Genomic DNA, 22,797 nt, shown 5'->3' on the forward strand with positions numbered 1-22,797 from the left:
TCAGAGTAGACGCCTTCAAGTAACAGGATCATGAGTGTCCATTGACGGTGAAGCTTGTTGATCCAGAAAGAGTCTCAAATCTTCAGGACGATGAAAAGATTTAGAAAAGGTGTCTTTCCAGATTCTCATCGTAGAGGGATCAAATAGACCATACTTAAAACCAAGGCTTCGCAATTGTGGACGAAAAGAGGAAAATTCCTTGCAAATAGCAACCGTTTCCTTAGCAAAATCCTGATGGATAAAGATTTTACAGCCATCTACTAAGAGTGAGGGAATGTCTCTTGCTGCTTTCCTAATAAGGACCAAATGATGGTGTCGCAGAACTCATTTGCCTGGGTTTAGTGTGACGAGGATTCCTAAGTGAGGGAATTCTGTGAGCCTTATCTACTTCAAATTTTTCAGGAAATTTGATATTTAGGAGGCCAGGAAGCAAGGACTCTAGATATAAGCGACAATCAGATCCCTCAACCTCTTCAGGAAGATTGAAAATACGTAGATTGTATTGTCTATTACGGTTTTCCAATTCCAGCAGTTGAGTATGCAATGGTACTATTTGATTCACCAAAGGAGTAAAAGCATCCAATTTTTTTTTATTGTCCTTAATTTTGATAGAATTATCAGACACTTTCATGGAGATAGAAGCCATATCTTTGCGCACATTTTTCACTTCAGTGGCAATAGTATCGGTATTCAGACGCAGCGCTTGAATTTCCTCCAAAATTAGAGCAAGGGAAGGTTCAGAAGATTCAACAACCTTAGACTTAGTTGGAGGAGGTGAAATCTGCTGTTTCCTTTTATTAGTAGGCACATTTTTATTTTCCATCCTGAGGTGAAAAAACAACCTTTTGCGTCAGAAAAATGCAAAAAAAGAAAAACCACCTCAAAATTTAATAAATATGAGGGAAAAAGGATGTGAAATTCCCCAAAAGTTCTTCAAAAGGACTGGTGCAGCAGCTAAACTGGGTCGTGGGTGTGGCCAGCCCCAAGCCAGGCCCTTTCTTCGTGAGCTCTCCGCCCCCTAAGCAGAGCAAGCCGGCAGAAGCTGGAGCAGAGGCAGAGGAGAGGACCGAGGAGCCAGCAGGAGCACTTCCCCCCCAAGAAATCACTCATAAATCGAGCAGAAGGTAGGAGATATTGAGAAATAACAAGCGCCGCTATAATATTGCATTTCCTGACTGAAAAATCGTCGTTTTCCGGCTAATTGGGCCGGGAGACTTACGGAGCTCCGGCGGTGGCGGCCATCTTGGTCGACGCGCTCGCGCGACTCCGTGACAACATAACCTTTTTAAATATACCAGAAGATGCAGAAGGTGAAGATGTAAAAGTTTTCATAATTAACCTTCACCTAGAGTTACATCCTGATATTGACAGGAAAACACTGGAGGAAGATATACAGCAAGTACACCGTGATCCATATTTGAAAAAGCCTGGTAAGAAAAATCCCAGGAAGATACTGGTTAATTTCAGGACACATATGTTAAAGGAGAAAATTTTGGCAGGAGGTTTAATAGCAGGGGAATACAAGAGAAACGCATGGTCATTCCGAATTAGATTGGACATATCCCACATAACCCTAAAAAAACAATGGGAATTAGGGAAGGCCATGCAGGAATTAAAAAAGTTAGGAGCAATAGCTAACTTACGCTTTCCAGCCTCCCTCAAAGTCATGTGGGAAAACAAAATGTATACATTTAGAGATGCGGTCGAAGCAAATGCCCTGTTAAGTAAAATAAAGAGCACTTTATCCATATAGGCACTTTTGAAGAAACCCTGGATAGATATAGAGCCTGAAACCGGAGGTTTCCTCAAATAGTAGAAAGGGAGGATTCCCCATGGGGTGGAGGGTGGCCCCTCTTTCAAAAAAGTACACATTTTTCTTTTTCACAAGGGGTGGGGAGCATGTGGGGAAAAAACTAAATAAGAATGTCCTCATTTGAAGATGTAAGTAAATTTCTGGCCATTTTTGCAAACAGAAGATATAAAGGAAGTAAACATCCTTTCTATGTCCAAAGTTAGAGTAGAGAAATTAGAAATAACGACCTGGAATGTAAATCGCTTGAGGGTCCCACGGAGAAGAAATAAAATTCTGGAATATTTGAGACTATAAGAGAGCAAAATCTTTCTTATTCAAGAATCCCATTTACTAAAAGAAGAATGGGTCTCAATTTTAAGGCAACATAAGTGGGTGGAACATTTTATATGTACAAATCAGACATGTATAACAAAAGGAGTGGCTATCTTAATAAAAAAATCAGCTGCTGCGGTAGTGGAAGAGAGTATAGTGGACCCAGGAGGAAGATGGGCTGTTGCTAAAATAAAGATCAGTGGAGTTGGATTTACGTTAGCAAGCTATTATGGTCCCAACATTGATGACCGAGCCCCCCTGTATGCCTGATACCTCATTTAGTAGAAGCTGATAATTATATTACCTTAGGAGGGGATTTCAATCTGGTGCTCAATCCAAACAAGGATTCAACCTCTCTCATAGCTAATTCCAACACACAAAAAATTTGAAAAACTCTAAAACAACTAATGGTCGACTTAGGTCTAATAGACATCTGGAGTGACTTGGCTAATAAATCTAAAGTTAAGGGGGGGAATTTACCTTTCATAATAAAAAATACGGACATAGGTCGAGGATTGACTTTTTCCTGGTCGGGATAAAAGCTAGACAAAATATTAGCCAAATTAGTCATGTCCCTGAGCATATGTCCGATCATTCGGCTGTAAGTCTGAAAATAGCTGTCTGTAGGACCCAGTCACAAAGTAGGTATACTATCAATCGAGCATTATTAGTGGAGCATGACGTAATTGAAAGGTTGAAAGCAGAAACTAAAGAATTTTTTTATTTAAATTCAAATACTGCACCTATTCAAATTGTATGGGATACATACAAAGCACTCCTGAGGGGGGTGTTAACAAGTATATCCTGGGCACAAACAAAGAAAATAAAAGAGGAGACTAAAAACTTGGAAAATGAGATACAGAGACTGTCTGATAGTTTAGAGGGTGATAGGGAGAATATGACTAATATAAACAGTTTAACATCGGCTAAATGTAAATTAGCTAACTATTTAGAAGCTATATTTAAAAAAAATGAGATGCCAGTAAACTGGCACACCATGAGTATGGCGAAGGGTGTAGCAAGCTTGTCGCGTGGAAGACAAGGCAAGAACAAACAAGAAACTAGATAAAAGACATACGACTTACTGATAATGGTAGGGTAGTCACAGAAAGTGAAGAAATTGAAGAAGCTTTTGTCCCGTTTTTTAACAAATTGTATACAGAAGATGATATCAAAGATGAAGCTAGCATGGAAGAATTGATCTCCCCACTCTCCGCAAGAAGACAGAGATGTTATAAATAGCCCCTTTTCAATGGAAGAACTATATCAAGTGGTTAACTCCTTAAAAAAGGGGAAAGCTGCCGGTCCAGACTCCATCCCAAATGAGATCTATAAGATCTTAAAGGATGAATTAACACCTTTCCTACTACAACTATTTAACTCCTCTTTCATAGAAGGAAATAGCCCTCCAGTAACCTGGGAGGAAGCAACAATTATAATCCTTTTAAAACCAAATAAAAATCCACGAGATTGTGAATCTTATCGTCCAATCTCGCTGTTGAACTGCGACCATAAAATCTACACGCAGGTCTTAACACAACGATTAGATAAAGTTTTAGGGTCACTTGTACATCCGGACCAAAATGGATTCATGAAGGGGAGACAATTAAGGGCCATATGTAGGTGGCCAAATACTGGTCGGTAAAACTGAAAAAGGGTCGATTTCGGCGTTACCGACCGGTATTTAGCCATTTGAGATGTACGTAATACCAAATGGCATCGATAATAACGAATTGGTAAATAATTACCGATTCCTTATTTACTGATCGGAGAATACCGAAACAATGAATACCGAATCGGAAATAACGATTCGGTAAAAACCCCGAAAATACGATGTAGCAAACCTTGATATTACCGAATATGACCAAAATCGGTAATAACGAATCGGTATTTACCACTTTTTCAGAGCAGGTGGTAATCAGGTGAAGTGCATAAAAACTGTCACAAAATGCAACAGTGTGAACACAATGGCGGGCCTCTACCTCATAGCAAGGCGGCTACGCTTGAGAGCAGCAGGAGTGAGGATCTGGAGACGGGAAGAGCGGGTGTACAGACTACGCATCACATTGTTTCAATTGACTGAACCTGAAATCCATGAAAGGTACAGACTGCACCCAGACACCATCCTTGACCTAATACGGGACCTAAAACCCTATCTGGAGCATCAGACACCAAGGGCGCACGCAATACCCACCCATGTCCAGGTACTCTGTTGCCTGCACCTCCTTGCATCAGGAAGTTTCCAGGGTATGATAGCCGCAGTGGGTGGTGTGTCACAGAGCTGTCTATCCCGTTTCTTCAACACCTTCCTGGATGACATGATGGACAGAATGGAACATTACATTGCCTTCCCCAGTACACAGGCGGAGCTGCAAAGGACCAAGCTGGAGTACTACCAACTTGAGCAGTTCCCACACGTAATTGGCTGCGTCGATGGGACCCATATACCCATCTGCCCACCTGCAGCAAGTGAATACATCTACAGAAACCGCAAATCCACCCACTCCATCAATGTGCAGGTGATATGTAATGCCAAGTACATTATAACTGACATCGTGGCCAAATTCCCCGGGAGTAGCCACGACTCGTACATCTTCCGGAACAGTGGCATCCATACACATCTGCTTGCTGGTGAATTTGGAGACGGATACCTACTAGGTAAGTCAATGTGACACACCCTGATATACACCCTGGCTCAAGCTGTTGGGCACACAAATTAATGGCACTTTCTTCTGTACATAGGTGACAGCACATATGCCCTCCGGCCTTATCTACTCACACCATATCTCAACCCAACCACCCCCAGGGAGAGGAGATACAATGTGGCACATAGGAGCACACGCAACATGGTGGAGCGCACATTTGGATTGCTTAAAAGCAGATTCCGTTGCCTCCACAAAACTGGAGGTGCACGTCCGTACAGCCCCATCAAATGTTGCAAGATAATTGCTACATGTGCAATGCTACACAATCTGGCCACAAAAAAAGGAACAGCAGTGGAACTAACTGACTCAGAGGACGAGGACGAGGACAACCCTCAGCCAGAGCCCTGCGGAGCTGGTGTTGCAAATGAACATGATGGGAGACAGAGACGGGCAGAGATTACGTCAAACTATTTCTGAGTGAGTAACGAGACAGAGCCAGTAACAGTTACATGTTAAGGTGTTTATTAAGCACACCTCCAGTATTGTGATCAATGTCCAATCGGACATGGGTTACATCACCCATCTAATGTATGGCAATAGGCATAGGTCTCTACTTCCTGCGTCCACGCGCTGCACGTGCACGTTCCCTAGCAACACTGTCTGTTGTGTCGGACTGTTCCTGTGCAGCCCCGTGGCGTTCACTGCGCCTCCTGCACTCGATGGGTGAGGGCGTAATGCTACCACGACTGGTAGCCTCCTCACTGTCCCCCCCTTCCATTGTGGCCGCCTTTGCATTCAGCCGGAGCTCTAAAGCTGAGGTCATAGACACCATCCCCCTGGTCACATCCCTGCTGCAATGCGCCATCTCCTCCTGCATGGCGATGAACCTGCGACACATCAGTGATGTTGCAGTGGGCAGCCGGTTCACGGACTTGGTATAGGCCTGGAGCCTCTGCCTCTCCCTGCGCCTGCCTAGACAGTCCTGCTCCAGCTGGCTGCAGAGGTTGTCCACAGAGGTTGCTACTCTCTCCATTCCCGCACACAAGTTGTCTCCCATTGCACTGATGCCCTTTTCCATCCTGTGCATGTGCTTGTTGATGTGTGCCACCTCCCTGTGCATTGATTTCATCTCCCTCCATTGCAGGCGCTGGACCTTCAGCATGTTGCCTTCAAGTCCAGCAAACACACTTTCACCCTGCTCGGATGCTTCAGGACTGTCCGGCCTTGCCCTGCGGCGTCAGGATGAACAGTGTGTGCCCTCGGATGGACTACCAGCCCTCTCCCTGTTGGCTCCCTCATGGATTGGACTTTGTTCGCCCATTGTGCCCTCCTCTGATGACTCCTCCATCTGCTGGAGGGTGGCAACGGCATGCCTCCTGCCTGACTGTGGTGGTGGTGGTGTTGGTGAGCGTCGCAATGGGGACTGGGTGAGAGAGGATGGCGACCTTCCCTGGCGCTGTGGTGATTCCTGTGGTGGAGGATTTGATGGCTGTGATGGCGCCGAGCTTGTGGTCCCTGCAGGCATGCTGTCATCCTCATGTTGCCTCCCCTCTGGCTGACTTTGCAGCACTGCGAGATGACTCGCCTGTAATGACACAAATGTAGATATACTCACTGCTCTGTCTGCAATGGAATTACATTAAACATCATGCCTACGGAGCACAGTGATTGTCCTGACATAGCCAATTACTTTACCATGCTATTGTGTTTGCTAGCCTGACTGTCCTATACATCAGTTCCCTCTGACTGCATCTCCCATAATGCATTGCAGGTAATCAGTAAGACATGGAGTGGAGTGATAGCCCCTATGCCACTATGGGGTTTGGGGTTGGGGAGGGGGTAGTACAGCATGCTGGGCATGCTTCTTACCTTGTTTCCTTGCTGCTCTGGCAGAGCTGTCTGCGTCTTCCACGCCACTCACACTCTCCGGCTGGATGGTGGACTCCACCATCTGTTCCAGTGATGTTGGTGCTGGGGCTCGGTTCTTTCCTCCACCTGTTTTGGCAGCCTGCCTCTGTCTCTCTGCCATCCTTAGTTTTGCTGTCTTCCTGAGGTCGTACCACCTCTTCCTTATGTCCTCTATGGTGCGCTGGGTCACACCTATGGCATTGATTTTGTCACAAATGCCACTCCAGATTTGCCTCTTCTGTGACTCGGGCACTTGGTGGGACTGGGCTCCAAAAAGCTTGGGATGGTCTTGGCTGACATCCTGGATCAGTACCTCCAGCTCCTTGTCACTGAACTTCAGTTTTCTTTTCCTGTCACTTCCCTCCTTCTCCCTGTTCTGTCTTGCCATTTCAATGCTTGTTCTCATGTTTTATTTTTCTTGCTTGTAGCTGTGAGGCTCTGTTGCTGCTGGCTCCTCAGCTCACCTGCCTGCCTGCCTGCCTCACAGTGAGCTCCAGGTCCTGTGCAGCTGCCTGGGTGTGGCCACTTCCTGTTTGGGAGGTAATTGGGTGATACAGGATTGGCTGATTCAACGAATTACGATTCTTGAATTACCGATTCGGTATTTACCGAATCGGTAATGTATTCTGTAACTCCGAATCGGTATTTGTATTTCGGTATTTTAATTATTTACCGATTCGTTCTCATTCGGTATTTATTACCGAATTTTAACGAATCGGTAATGTTTAACGATTTTTTATCTACATCTCGTTTACCGAATTCTTAATATCGATTCGGTAAATTTCGGTATTAAGGATTCGGTATTCTTGATTTCCCTACACATGGCCCTAAGTGAGTTGACTCAGGATCTTATTGGCGCTATAGATGTGTCACAAACATATAACTCCCCCTTGGCAGTAATGACATTAGATGCCGCCAAGGCGTTTGATCGAGTTAAGTGGAACTTTTTATTTAAAGTAATACAGCGCTTTGATTTGGGGGAGAATTGCTTAGCAGCAATTAAAGACATCTATAAAAATCCCTCCGCTAAAATCCTGGTTAATTGGAATTTGTCCCAAGCAATACAAACTAAAAGAGGGACCAGACAGGGTTGCCCTCTTTCCCCGTTAGTTTTTAATATGTATATCGAGCCCTGAACTTTTGATTTAAGAGCATCACGGAACATCATCCCATTTAGTTATAACGGATGGGGAAAAAAAATAGGGTTGTATGCTGATGAACTTATTGTATACACGGGGAATATAGAAAAATCTTACCCAGAAATATGGTTGGAGATAGAGAGGTTTGCAAGGGTCTCAGGATATCTGTTAAACCAACAAAAAACAGAGTTAATGAAATTGAATACAGAGTTTGTAAGTACCTATGAAAAGAGGGAGATAAGATACCTGGGAATTCAAATAACTCACAATATAGATAAAATTACGCAAGTCAACTTTGATGAAGTAACAAAAGAAGTAAGTCTACTCTTAAATTCCTGGAGGGTTTTATCTCTTTCTTTTCTGGGCAAATCCAACTTATTGAAAATGTCGATTCTTCCTAAATACACCTTTTTATTTAACTCTATCCCCCTTGAGTTCCCAAAAATTTGGTTTAAGAAGGCGCAGGGCCTTTTTACAAAGTTTATATGGGGAAATAAGAGCCCTAGGATTTCCCAGAAAAAACTTTAAAAGAAAAAAGAATATGGTGGGATCGCTAGCCCGGATCTTTATTTGTATATGTGTGCATTTCAGTTAAAAAATTTCCGACAATTAATGCTGGAACACAGTGCGTTCTCTCCCCTTTTTAAAGCACTTACACAGGCACTATCTCCACAAGCCGATGGTTTCCTTCTAAAATTTGGTAACCCTAAATTTAAAAAAATAGTTAAATTGAAGATTCTGCTGACATCTGTAAAACTTTGGTTGCAAGTAAGTCGCCTCTTAAAAATTCCATATTATAACGAAATAACCCAGATTTGGAATTCTCCGGGGTTACCAGCATGCTTGACAGATGCCTTGGTGCTACCTCTGAGTAATGGTGGAATTTTTTCTTGGGGCCAACTGTTAATTGATGGAGAACTTATATCTTGGCCGCATTTATCAGCTTTAACTGGAAACTTGATTTCTAAGTTTAAATACTATCAATTGACAAGTTGGACAAAGGCAGTTGGAAAATATCTGATAGGCAATTCGTACTTGCCACTAAAGATTTGCTCTAAAAGCAATAAGGAAAAGGAGGTGGCAGAATGCTTCTGGCTACTGGTACAAAATGGAGAAGAGGAGCAGGCCTCATTTATGTATATCTGAAAGAAGGACCTGCCAGATGAAGATCTCGAATCTATGGGGCAAGTATCAATGTCACTTCTCTGGTCATGCATAAGTGCGGCACCATTAAAAAAGAATCACCTTTTCACAGCTCATAAAGCATACTGGACCCCGCGGAAAATCTCAAAGATGGGAAATCGGGAGATCAAGAAATGCCCCAAATGCGGAGAAGATAACGCCAACGAAGTCCTTATGTTTTCAGTATTTTTTGGGATACCTCCTAGTGGGGGGGGGGGTGATTTAATACTAACAAAGAAGCATAAAGCTCTTTTTTTACCCTGACTTTTTTAGCTCGAAGGGAATTATGTATTAAATGGATAGTAGCATGCCCTCCTACAAGAATGAATGGATTAATTCTATTCAGAGGATAGCACGTCTGGATCAAGCAGGCAATTTTGCAAAAAAGACCAAATATTGGGAAATCTGGGATAAGTGGGCTGAGACAGGAGCTCGACATATATTATGATAAACTGGGTTTTTAATAGTCTAGTCTATGGTTTATGTTCTTTTAATTGTTAAGCAGATTTTTGTATTTCTGGGTCCTATGATTAAATAATATGCTTCAGACATGGGCCAGGGGACTAGTCTGAAAAGAGCCACTCACTGGTAAGTGAGAATATAAGGGCCACATTCCATTTCAAGTCTGAGGTTCTGAAACCCTATAGAAGTGTTTGAAGGTGCGGTTCTGGTGATAGTATCCTTTCTCTTCTGTGGGGATGAAACCGGACCGGTAATTAAAAGTTCATCCTTCGGACATTTGAAGGGGTCAGAAAAGAACCATCTTTCTTCTTTTTAATGGAAGCATATTATCTTCAAATGAGGACAAAAAAACAAACAATTAAATTATATAAAAAGAGGATGTGCAAGTGCTTTGCATAACCGTTTTTTATGCCCCATCATTGGAATTGCCTAGGTTTGTGTGTTGTACCTGTTGAACATTAAAACCTGCATGACTAAGTTCCTGATGAATAAATTAAAGTGCAGAAGTGCTCGGGCAGTTTCTAACAGTCAAAGGCTTAATACAGTGTGTCACCAAGCAATTTTTGCACCAGGCATAGATATTTAGGGCCCGATGTAGGTATCACCGAAATAGAGAGTTCTTAATAGCGAATTTTACTGATTCGCTATTAAGAACTCCATACATGCAATGTAGATAAAAAATCGCTAAAAGTTAGCGATTCGTTAAAATTCGCTATTCAAAATACTGAATCGGCATTACCGATTCGGTATTAGTGATTCCATATTACCGCATCGGTAATTAGTGAATCCGGTATTTCAAAAAATCGCAAAGCTGTGGATCAGCCAATCCTGTGCTTCCTGATGACCTCACAACCAGGAAGTGGCCACACACATGCAACTACACTGATCCTGAAGCTGTTGGAGAGAAAGGGAGCAGGAGCAAAAGCACAGGAGCTGTAAAGCTACCACCTAGCTGATACACCAACACAGAACCATGGACTCACACAAGAAGGGGAAGGATTGATGGAGAAAGAAAGCGTAAATACAAGGTCAAGTGAGAGGGAGTTGAAGGTCCTAATAGAGGAGGTGGTGAAGGATCACAAACAGCTCTTCGGTAAAAAGTCACTGCACCTCCCTGAGTCACAAAAACAGAAATTTTGGCTAGTGATCCAGCAGAAAATCTATGCCATCTGTGTCACCCATTGCTCAACTGAGGACCTTAAGAAGCGCTGGTACGATCTCCGGAAACGTGCCAAGGAGTGGGTGGCTGAAGGTCTCAAACAAGCCAGAAAGACAGGTGGGGAGACATCAACAGCGCCTGCACCGACTGCATTGGAACAAATGGTGGAGTCCATCCTCCAGCCAGAAAGCCTCAGTGCCATTGGAGATGTGGACAGTTCAGCCACAGGGTCCAACAGGCAAGGCAAGATGCTTGCACAGGATGCTGTGTCCCGCCTCCCTAACCCCAATCCCCCGGCAAGAATCCCACCCCAGACCATGTTTTGCCTAAAATCAGTAATGCATCATGGGAGATGTAGTCCCTATCAACTAATAGCATATCAGTCAGTCCACAAAAAGCATAAGCATGTCACACACATCAACAGATAAGCAAGCGGGGGACAGACAGCTAGATTGGCAGTCATGAAATTGATTTGTAGGCAAATGCTACCAGATACGTGAGTAATAGTACATTCTGTATCCACAGGTGAAACATTGCGCCAGGCTACAGAACGGGAGACAGAAGAGGCTTCCAGGGAGCAAAACACACTGGAGAAGGATGTCCTATCACCTGCTAACGCCACACCACCATCACCACCACCACGAGCCAGGAGGTATACAGTGGGTAGCCTCCAGGAGATGGATGGCACAGAGGATGAGAGCCAGGGAGAACAACAGACCCCGCAGGATGATGATCTACACGCATCTGTAACACAGTCCCCCTTGGAGGTTGGCAACACAGGTGCACGAAGACGTCGACCAAGGACACACAGTCCTGAGGCAGAGGAGTCCAGTGTCTTCTCTGGTTTGGAGGGGAAGATGCTTAAAGTGCAGTGCCTGCAAGGCAAAACAATGAAGGCAATGCAATGCCAGATGGTGGCAAACAATAAAAACATTGATGACATGAAGGAGGCCATATACGGCCTCAAGAACACTGTGGTTGAGGGCATGAGGCAGATGTCTGATGCTGTTAAGGTGTTATGCAGCAAGATTGATAGCGACCGTGGTGCAAGGCGCAGGGACAGACAGAGACTGGAAGGGTACACTAAGGCAGTTAACAGGCTGTGCAATGCCACCCGTGTGATCAGCAGGCGCTTGGTGGCCATGCAATTGGAGATGGCCAAGTGCAGCCGTGATGTCACTCGGGGGTTGATAACAGCCACCTGTGCCTTGAAGGTGCTTCAGACCAATTAAATTGGGGGATGGGGCTGATAGTGAGGAGGCAACAAGCTGCAGCAGCATCACCCCCATTACAGAAGACCATGAGGCGCAGTGGTAGGCAGGTATCAGCCACAGGACACAGCACTGGGGAGGACAGTATGCCTGCTGAACGCAGCAGTGCTGCGCGTGGGCGCAGAGATAAGCACTGCCGGTAAATATCCTTGCCAACGAATCCCTTACAACGAATCCTTTTACCCTGCATACCTTTATAACGCCACTGTCACTATTACGACTACTTTTACCCTGCATAGACATTCACCCCGCATAAAAGTTGTGCTGATTTACAATGGTTTTCCGTGTTCGTTTGAAACGCACACACATGCCCTGCAAGTAGTTGCCGGAACTGTATGTGCAGCAGAGAAGAAGGTGTGAGTGACGGAAGCATGATCGTGCATAAGGTAAAGAGATTTGAGTGGGTGGCGTTGGAAGCCTGATGTTGAAGTTCCTGATGATATCACACGGCGCTTATTTAAAATGGATTTCCGGGTTTGTGAAAGATAGACAATGAAAAGCTGTCTATGCTGCGCCGACTCTCTGGAAGGCAACACTACTCAGACCTTGCATGCATTCTGCATCATATTAGCAAGCGGCACATGCATTTGATGTAGTGTATACACTTCAGCACGTATCCATTTGTGAAGTGTTTGAAGCGCACTCACGCGCCCTGCAAGTAGTTGCCGGAACTGTATGTGCAGCAGAGAAGGTGTGAGTGACGGAAGCAGGATCGTGCGTAAGGTAAAGAGCTATTTGAGTGCATGAGGTCATGGGACCCAGATCTTGGAGTCGCTGATGATATCACTGATGAGATCTAATAATGTATGTATTAATTTAGATATGTACTGTTCTAAATTAATACTCGAGTATTAATTTAAATACCTACATTTTCGAAATTACCTACATTATTAAAATACTTGCCCACCAAAAACCCCAGTATTCCTGTCTCCTCGTCTCAGATTAATTGTTACATATTTACAAAATAAAAAAAAATAAAAAAACTTTAACAAATCAATACTCGATTATACATTTTTGGAGGCATCTTTTTTCATTTACCTACCCATCCAAAACCCATGTTTTCCTGCTTTCCCGTCCCAGTAGTTGACTAAAACTATTGTACTAATTTAGATGACATTGACATTTAAAAAAAGTACTTGAGTATTATTTAAAATAGTTACCCACCCAAAACCCCTGTTTTGCCTGTCATCCCGTGCCAGTAGCGAAGTTAAATTAGCCTTTAATTTTTGAGGAAATAGAAAACGTTGTGAAAACCTGCGTTGAAAATGTACTTTTAACTGTTTAAATGCATTTTTCGTTATGTTGGTTTAGTTATAATATCTTGCGGAGTTATGGCATTTGCAGTGTCAAAATTGCGGGGTGTTGGCATGCAAAGTGTTGGGCTACGGGGTAACATCGTACATTCAGCACTGCCATCGCATTCCATTGTGTGATGGGTGACATAACCCATTTGACACAATGATGGGACTTGGGATGTTGCATGGTGGAGTGACTTTGGCTTGACCAGGCACAGTGAGGCCATCATAGTGTTGCAGTGTGCTGTCCAATTGCCTGACTGAAGGTCAATTAAACACCGTCACACGATTGCAGTTACTAGCTTTGTCTCATTACTTACTCAGAAATAGTTGTGTGTGATCTCTGCCCGTCTGTGTCTCCCATCTGGTGCAGCTGTGACACCTGCAGCGCTGTGGCTGGAGACATTCCTCATCCTCATCCTCTGATTCACTGATTTCCATGGGTGTCCTCCTCTTTGTGGCAAGGTTATGCAGCATGGCACATGTAGCTGTTATTTTGCAGCAGATCAGGGGCTGGTACTGCCGTGCACCTCCACTTTTGTGGAGGCAGCGGAACCTGCTTTTGAGGAGTCCAAATGTACGCTCCACCACATTGCGTGTAGATTTATGTGCCACATTATATCTCCTTTCACTTGGGGTAGATGGGTTGAGGTATGGAGTAAGGATGAAAGCACGCACCGCATATGCGCTATCACCTAAGTGTAAAAGAAAGGAAAATTATTCACAGTCAGCAATCGTTGCATCAAATGTATACATTAGGGTGTGTCACATGGATTTACCTAGCAGGTATCTTTCTCCAAATTCACCCCCAGCAAGACGGGTATAGATCCCACTGTTCCTGAAGATGTGGGAATCATGCGTGCTCCCTGGGAATTTTGCAACTACGTTGCTGATGATGTGAGAAGCATCACATATGACCTGGACATTGATTAAATGTGTGGATTTGTGGTTGTGGTAGATGCACTCAGTCACAGAGGGGGGCAGATTGGTATATGTGTCCCGTCAATGCCCCCTATGACATGTGGGAACTGGGCCTTTTGCTAAAAGTCCATCTTTGTCTTATGCAGTTCTGCCTGTGTGCTGGGGAATTGGATATTATGTAGCATCCTTTGCAACATGGGATCTAGGAATGTATTGAAGAAACATGACAGGCAACTCTGTGAGACTCCACCTGCCACAGCTATTACCCCCGGTAACTGTCAGATGCTAGTAGGTGGAGGCAACAGAGTACCTGTATATGTGGAGGTATTGTGTGTGCATTTGGTGTATGGTGCTCCAGGATTGGGTGCAGGTCCCGGATCAGGTCCATGATGGTGTTTGGGTGAAGCCTGTACCTCTCAGGGATTTCAGCCCCTGTCAGTTGGAGTAATGTGATGCGCAATCTGTATGCGCGTTCCTGTTGTCTCCAGATCCTTTGTGCTGCAGCTTGTATCCGTAACCACCTTGCAATGACATAGAGGGCCGCCATTGTGTTCAGGCTGATGCATTCTGGGGCTGTTTATATGCTGTGCACCTGGTAACCACCTGCTTTGATTGTGGTAATTTGCGACGCTTAATTTGCAATTTTTTTAAGGATTCGGTAATAGCGAGTTTATGTACATTGCTTAGCTAATTGTTTTAGCGATTCTCTATTTTGCGAATCGCTAAATAGTGAGTCGGTGTGGCATTTTCGCTACATAAGGAATCTCTAGTTGTTTTCTGTTGTTTTTAGCGATTCCTTATTTAGTGATTTGGTGTTTCTGCCTCTACATTTCACATGGTTTATTAGCGATCACAAATGTGGAAATTATGCGAATTTCTGCATTTGCGATCGCTAATTTACTACCTACATCTCGCCCTTAGTCTCCTGACACACCAGGGTGATCGACTCTCTACTGAGCCAACAAATGCAGCTTGCCTACAGGTGCGCACTTTCTGTTGTAAGTACGCTGATCTAAGTAGCTTCCTTCTGTGGTCTAAGAGTGCTGGACTTGCGCATAATATGTAGGTTAGTAACTTTTGTCATATACAGCAGCTTAAAAGGGGTTGGCCGGCTCTTCCAGGAAGGGATACGGTCTTTTATTTAAAACTGTTCAAAATGAAACAACATAAGCTGGTGCTTTAACATAGGTGAGAAGTGAGTTGTTAAGTAAGCTTGAGGCTTTAAATGCTGATATGAGGGGATAATAGTCCATGCATGGCGTTTAGCTGCTAATGTGTTCTTGTCTTACAGCTGTGACAGAGCTTTGGCCGAGATGTTACTTAGCCGAATGAAGGATGGTCTTTCCATGGGGCAGGCCTAGGCTTCCTCTAGACCAATTTCTTAACTACACAGTACGTCACAGCCCCCAAAATGTTTAGATCCTGCCAAGGTATAACAAATGTAAGGTGCCTTGTGCCTAAAAGCAGTGCGATGTAAATAACGTCTATGAACACATGACAAAGAGTACAATAGATCGAGTAACAGTCTCATCAAAAGGATCAAATACCAGGGTTGATGTGGATTATTTATTGATACATCATATATTTAAAATGATTAAAAGACACTTAGCATATATTCCATTTACTTAAATCAATAAAGCATCACAACCTCCAAGTGGTCAGGTCATACCAGAGTATAAGGTGACCTGTGCCTTAAAAGCAGTGTAGTTATAGGTAACAACTATCACCACAGCCGAAGATGCAATAAATAGAACAAAAGTCTCAACACATAAATCAGATGCAAATGCATTTGTAGAATACTTATTCAATATTTAAAAATACCCACATAGTTGCATAAAACATTAGATAGCGGCTTTTAAAATTGTTCTTTGCTTATGCCAGGTTGCCTCTAGAAATTTACTTACAGCTAATACAGTTTTAAAATCCTGACTGCTACCTGGGATCGAGTTATTCCCGTGTCATGGCATACAGGGTGAATCTACTTACAACGAGAATTCAGGTACTCGGAGCAGAAAAACAATAAGTGCAATTCGTTCTCATCATCCTGGCCACAGATAGGGCAAGCCATAGTTTCCTGTTCTTTGACCCATTTGTGGGTGAACAATCTTATAGGAAGAGTACCGAAATGGAATTGTAAGTACAGGCTCTTGGCTAAGGAGGAAGGTATTAGATCTAAGTATTGCTCAAAAGTTGGTGTAAGTATGTGTTAAAGGAACGCATTGCTTAATGAACCTTCTGAACAATGTATATATTCTTTATTAATGTGTGCCCAATAAGTAGCCTTCAGTACATTCATATCTACTTTATTGATTCCTGTTGGGTCAGCCCAATAGCTATGTAAACCCAGCTTTCCCAGCCACATATTACAAATTGAACCCAGGGGAGCGTCCTAGCAACTGGCATCCGTAGTAATTCTGCGAGTAAATTCTTGTAACCAATTACCTCCGGCATGCTCCAGAGGCGAAACCAGTAAACTAGTATTTTTACTGCAGCCACCCCTGCTATTCTTTTTAACCCGAGCTCAAAGTACAATTGAATCAGCGGTAAGCTAAATGGAAGCCAGACTACTTTCCTCGCAAAATAGTTTTTCAGCAGTGGCCAGTGGCCAGACATTCCCATAACTCCATATTTCAGCGCCATAGAGTGCAGCCCCTGAGGATTTTGCACAATATATTTCCAGAGCAGGCCACACTACAGGAAAGACTGTTTGCTTCTGCATCCTAAGAATGGCGCTCGACCTGTGCTCAGTTAAAAGACTGCTCTTGCTCAACTGGCCCAGCCACTTAAAATTCTCCATGAGTCGCAACCCTAGATAATCAAAGTTATCCACCCTTTCTAGCGCCTCATTATCAACATTTTTTTTTTCTCACACCCTTGGCCAGCACCATAAATTTAGTCTGGTTTACATTTAATTCGAGAACCCTCGACTTGTCGTCTATTAGATGAGAAGGGAAACATCAGCAAAGAGTAAAATTGGTACCTTATTATTTTTCAAAGTGGGGCGTCATTTCTACATTTTTCCAAAACATTAACAATATCATTCATGTATAAGGAAAACAATAAAGGTGCAAGAACACAGCCTCGGCACATCCCACGTTCAATTGGGATGCGTTCTGTCAGCTCTCCATTTGGGCCCCAGAGACCTTGAGCAAAGTTGTTCAAATGAACTTTTCTTAGAAACTGTACTAGATTGCAGGGAACGCCCAGGTTTAACAAAACGTGTCATAAATCGGGTGCGGGATAAGATCGCATGCAGCTCTTAGGTCTATAAAAAACACATAAAGCTTTAATTTCTGTAATAAAACTGTATTCCTGTATAAAATCTAAAATCTAAATATCTGGTCAGTGGTGCTGACCTTTGGCTTAAAGCCAGCTTGAAATGGTGACATTATTTTTTTGCCATCTGCCTAATCATTCAGTTTATTCAGAATTTGCCTAGCAAAATTTTCCTGCACATTAGCAATCAAGCTTATTGGTCTGTAATTGGCAGGGTTGCTTTCATCTCTATTCTTGAATATGGTTATAATCTCGGCTCCGCTCCATGATTTGGGTAGTTCTCCCTCTGCAGAAATGGTGTTTGATAGCAAGTTCAGATAAATCGACCAGATTTGTGGCTCATTTTTATAAAAATCTACTGGAATTTCCTCTAGACCTAGTGCTTTTGCTATTTTTAGCGAATCAATTGCACTAGCTGTTTCGTCTAGACTAAATAAAACTGGGGCAGCATCCGCTTCACACTCTACAATGGATATCGTTGGGGGGAGGGCTGACTATTGCGTAGCTCGTAATTGCTCTTATCTTTTACAGTAGAAAGAGCAGAAAAGTGTGACACCTGTTTTTCGGGATATATGTTATAGTGATGAGATTTCACACTTCCTGGCTTAGTTAGGGCTACCAGTTTCCAGAAAGTTCTGTTATCCTTGGTTTTACTTGCATCGAGCAAAACTTGCCAAAGTTTATCGTCCCAATTACAATTGGCCTCCTTCAATCTGGCTTTGTAGGCATGTCTGGCTATCCTAATTTCAGATCTATCTATGGGGACATTTGTAAGATAAAAATTATTCCTTTGTTTCAAGGATTCTCCAAGAATTAATATAATATTAGATATTTATTATTAATTGTTTAATTGATAATTAGTTATGTAAATTATGGAATGAAGATATTTTTGGATTTATGTATTATCTGTGGGTTGTTGTATTTGTAAGGATAAAGGGTGGGAGTTAGTTAAATATAAATGTTTTAATTATTAGTTAATTGCTATTAATAGTTTAATTGATAACTGATTATGTAAAATGTGTGATTGATATAATTTTTAAGATATATTTTAGGTGTGTGTTGTTTGTAGAGGTATAGGGTAGGAAGTTATTTGAGTAATAAAAAATGTACAAATAGATATTCATTAATGAAACATTGTGTTATTTATTATGTTATATGTTAATTGTGTTATGTTTTTTCATTGTAAATAATATTATATTTGTTGGTTGTTATGATTGTGAGACTATAGTGTGGTATTTTAAATATATTAATATTATTTGTTTTAATGTAAAATATTTATTAAACATTACAATAAATATGTACTTTGTTTTTAAATTAATATATATATATTACATTTAAATATTCATATTTCTTGTTCTTTAATGTAGTTGTTAAATATTTTATTTATTTGAAGTGAACTACTCTCTCTCTACATGTTGCACAGACTAGCGTGGGAATAGTACATTTTACCCCTCCACAATTCAACACTGTCCCTAGTGTTGCACAGATTTGAGTGGGAATAGTAAATGTTATCCCTTCTGAGTCCAAAACTTTCCTTAATGTTGCAAAGACTGGAGTGGGAATAGTACATTTTATCTCTCTGCAATCCAACACTTTCTCTACTGTTGCACTGAGTGGAGTGAGGATAGTAAATGTTACCCCTTCTGAGTCCAAGGCTTTCCCTATTGTTGAACAGACTGGAGTAGGAATAGTAAATCTATACTCCTCCTGAGTCTATCCCTTTCCCTACTGTACCACAGACTGGAGTGGGAATAGTACATTTCCACCCTCTGCAATCTGACACTTTCCCCACTGTTGCTTTGACTGGAATGGGAAGAGAAAATTGCACCTCTTCTGAGTCCAAGGCTTTCCCTACTGTTGCACAGACTGGAGTGGGAATAGTAATTGTTACGCCTCTGGAGTCCAACGTTTTCTCTACTGTGGCACAGACTGGAGTAAGAATAACAAATTGTTACCTCTCCTGAGTCCTACTGTTTCACTGACTGGAGTGGAAAGAATCAATTTTACCCCTCTGCAATCCAATATTTCCCTACTGCTGCACAGACTGGATTAGGAATTGTCATTTTTACCAGTCGCGGCCGGTGCCGGCAAGCGTGGTGGGGCGGTGGAGCGGGGCGGAGGAGGAAGTCAACAGACAACGGAATAGGCTTTATTTATTTATTTAAATATACCTATTCCGTCACCTGTCCACCCCCCTCCCCCCACCCCGCCGCACTTAACTGAGCTGGCCGACACTGATTTTTACACCCCCTGAGTCTAACCCTTTCCCTACTTTTGAACAAACTGGAGTGGGAATAGTACATTTTTACTTCTCCTGAGTCCCACCGTTTCCCTACTGTAGCACAGACGGCAGTGGGAATAGTACATTTTAACCCTCTGCAATCCAACACTTTCCCTACTGTTGCTCTGACTAGAGTGGGAATAGAAATTTTTACCCTTCAGGAGTCCAACGTTTTCTCTACTGTTGCACAGACTGGAGAAATAATAATAAAATGTTACCCCTCCTGAGTCCAACCCTTTCCCTACTGTTGCACAGATTAGAGTGGAATAGTCAATTTTACCCCTCTACAATTCAACACTTTCCCTACTGTTGCACCAACTGGAGTGGGAATACTAATTTGTACCCCTCCTGAGTCCAACGCTTTTCCTACTGTTGCACAGAATGGCGTGGGAATAGTACATTTCCCCTTCTGAGTCCAACCCTTTCCCTACTGTTGCACAGACTGGAGTGGGAATCGTAAATGTTACCCCTACACTTTCTCTTCTATTTCACAGACTAGAGGGGAATAGTAATTTGTACTTCTGCTGAGTCGAGCACTTTCCCTACTATTGCCACAACTAGCATGGGAATAGTAAATATTATCCCTACTGAGTCTAACGCTTTAGTAAATTTTACCATTCCTGATCCAATGCTTTCCCTACTGTTGCACAGATTGGATTGGGAATAGTATATGTATTAGTCCTACAATTTTATAGTTTTGTTTACTTTATTTACATTTATATTATTATGAAGTTTCTATGTATTTAACATTATATTATTTATTTATATTATTTATATTTAGTAATGTTTGTAAATGTAATTTATTGTTTTTAAAATGTAAGTTTTTTTGATATTATTGACTTCTTCATGTGTAATTAAATTGGTATGTTTTTTAATTTGTTCCACTGTTTTTTTTATTGTGTATGTATATATATATATATGTATATATATGTATTTGTTACTGTATCACATTTACAAAAAATTAGTACATAATAATATTAATTACAATTATTATGTTAATAATACTTTTAAATTATATATGTTTAAATAAACATACACATATATGTGTGTGTTTTTTTCAAATAATTATAACAGTTATATATATTTTTAATTATTTAATTTTTTTTAAGTTATAGTATATTACTGCTAAATGTTAATATATTTTGGGGCCTTATTATGATGTCGGTTGGAGTTCCCTCCGACCAACACTATCTCGGACTCACGACTGACCAACCTGAGGTCGGTGGTTCTGAGCACCTGATTACGATGCGTCAGAACACTGTTTGGTCAAATTCCCACTGTTCACCTTGTGAGCTTGTGTCACAGCCATAAACCGTGACAATGGGGCGACATCTCACCCCAATCCAATCGCACAGCTTAGTTGTGCCAACCTCGGCAATTACTTCAAAAACATACTCCGTATTTCAAATATCTGTTCATTCATTCTGCTCGTTATTTTTTATTTCATCTTGCTTAAATTCCACCAGCGGAGTGAATATGCAATTTCCCAAATTTCTGATGCTCCCACTGTGCCCATCCGGACCTCTCAGAAAGAACACGACTTAAGCATTTCTTCATTTAGGGCAGTATTTATTCGTCATAACCCAATGCATTTCGTGCTTATAGGCACTTCTTCAGGGGTCACTACAATCAATGAAAAACGGTCTCTGATTAATTTAAATCAATATCATTGTGTTCTCAGAACAATTCAGTTACATTGTGCGCAAAACTGTCATTTTATGTGCAAACACAAAATGTATCCTGTACCAGCAGCATCTTTTTACTTTAACATGAACCATGGCGTTCTCACACCCCATTCACTCGTGCTCAAACCCCCAATTACTTTCAAACTACCACAACCCTTATCCTTCCCCGTATGTTTTCACTTTGCAGTCGCTGTATGTATCACTTGACAACTAATCCTGGTTTGCTTCATTAATTAAACCCTTTACTCGACATTTTATACTTAAACAAAATGCATCCATTTTTAAAAAAGGCTCTTTTCCAAGAATCTATCTATGTTTTTAGCTAAAGGATTACTTCCCTCGCAATAATTCATACTGCTGACAGAACACATACCTGCCCTTGGACTGCTAAAAACACCCGTTACATCCTCCGTGCTTCCTAAACCCGATCTTAGCTGCGCCCCACCCTTCCTCTCTCTAAATGCCCTTATTGCACCCCGCCCACTTGTTGTGCTAGTTACGAATATCCCGCTTTTTCCACGTCATGACTGCTCCCGCCCACTGCTGATCCATCAGATGAACTGCATTCCCCATAAGGCATTTCAATGTAACCCGAACATCATGTTAAAGTCTTGTGAATATGAAACCATTTAAATATTATGAACACAACTATTACGTATTTTGCAATGTCCATTTCCTGAAATAATAAATTCCGTCCATAGTGAAGTCACGATGTCATCCCAAAGCGGGTGGAATTTGTGTTTCCTTTTTAAAGAATCAAACCATTTTAAGCCACGTGGGTGCTATCCTGGTGCTGGGCTTTCTGTATAAATCAATTTTCTTGTTTCTTCATATTTCTTCATAATCTTACACCTTTTTTCTTCGTGCTGACTGGTAAGTGCTAAGCCCAAGAATGCACTCTGTTAATGTAAACTGTGACAATGGGGCGACATCTCACCCCAATCCAATCGCACAGCTTAGTTGTGCCAACCTCGGCAATTACTTCAAAAACATACTCCGTATTTCAAATATCTGTTCATTCATTCTGCTCGTTATTTTTTATTTCATCTTGCTTAAATTCCACCAGCGGAGTGAATATGCAATTTCCCAAATTTCTGATGCTCCCACTGTGCCCATCCGGACCTCTCAGAAAGAACACGACTTAAGCATTTCTTCATTTAGGGCAGTATTTATTCGTCATAACCCAATGCATTTCGTGCTTATAGGCCCTTCTTCAGGGGTTGGCACAACTAAGCTGTGCGATTGGATTGGGGTGAGATGTCGCCCCATTGTCACAGTTTACATTAACAGAGTGCATTCTTGGGCTTAGCACTTACCAGTCAGCACGAAGAAAAAAGGTGTAAGATTATGAAGAAATATGAAGAAACAAGAAAAAAGGAGTGCATCCTGTTCCTACAGTAATTGATTTATACAGCCATAAACCGGCCATAATACAGACTCCTATAGCG

The sequence above is a fragment of the Lissotriton helveticus genome, chromosome 5_1, assembly GCF_964261635.1.
Source record: "Lissotriton helveticus chromosome 5_1, aLisHel1.1, whole genome shotgun sequence".
In the NCBI taxonomy this organism is placed as follows: domain Eukaryota; kingdom Metazoa; phylum Chordata; class Amphibia; order Caudata; family Salamandridae; genus Lissotriton; species Lissotriton helveticus.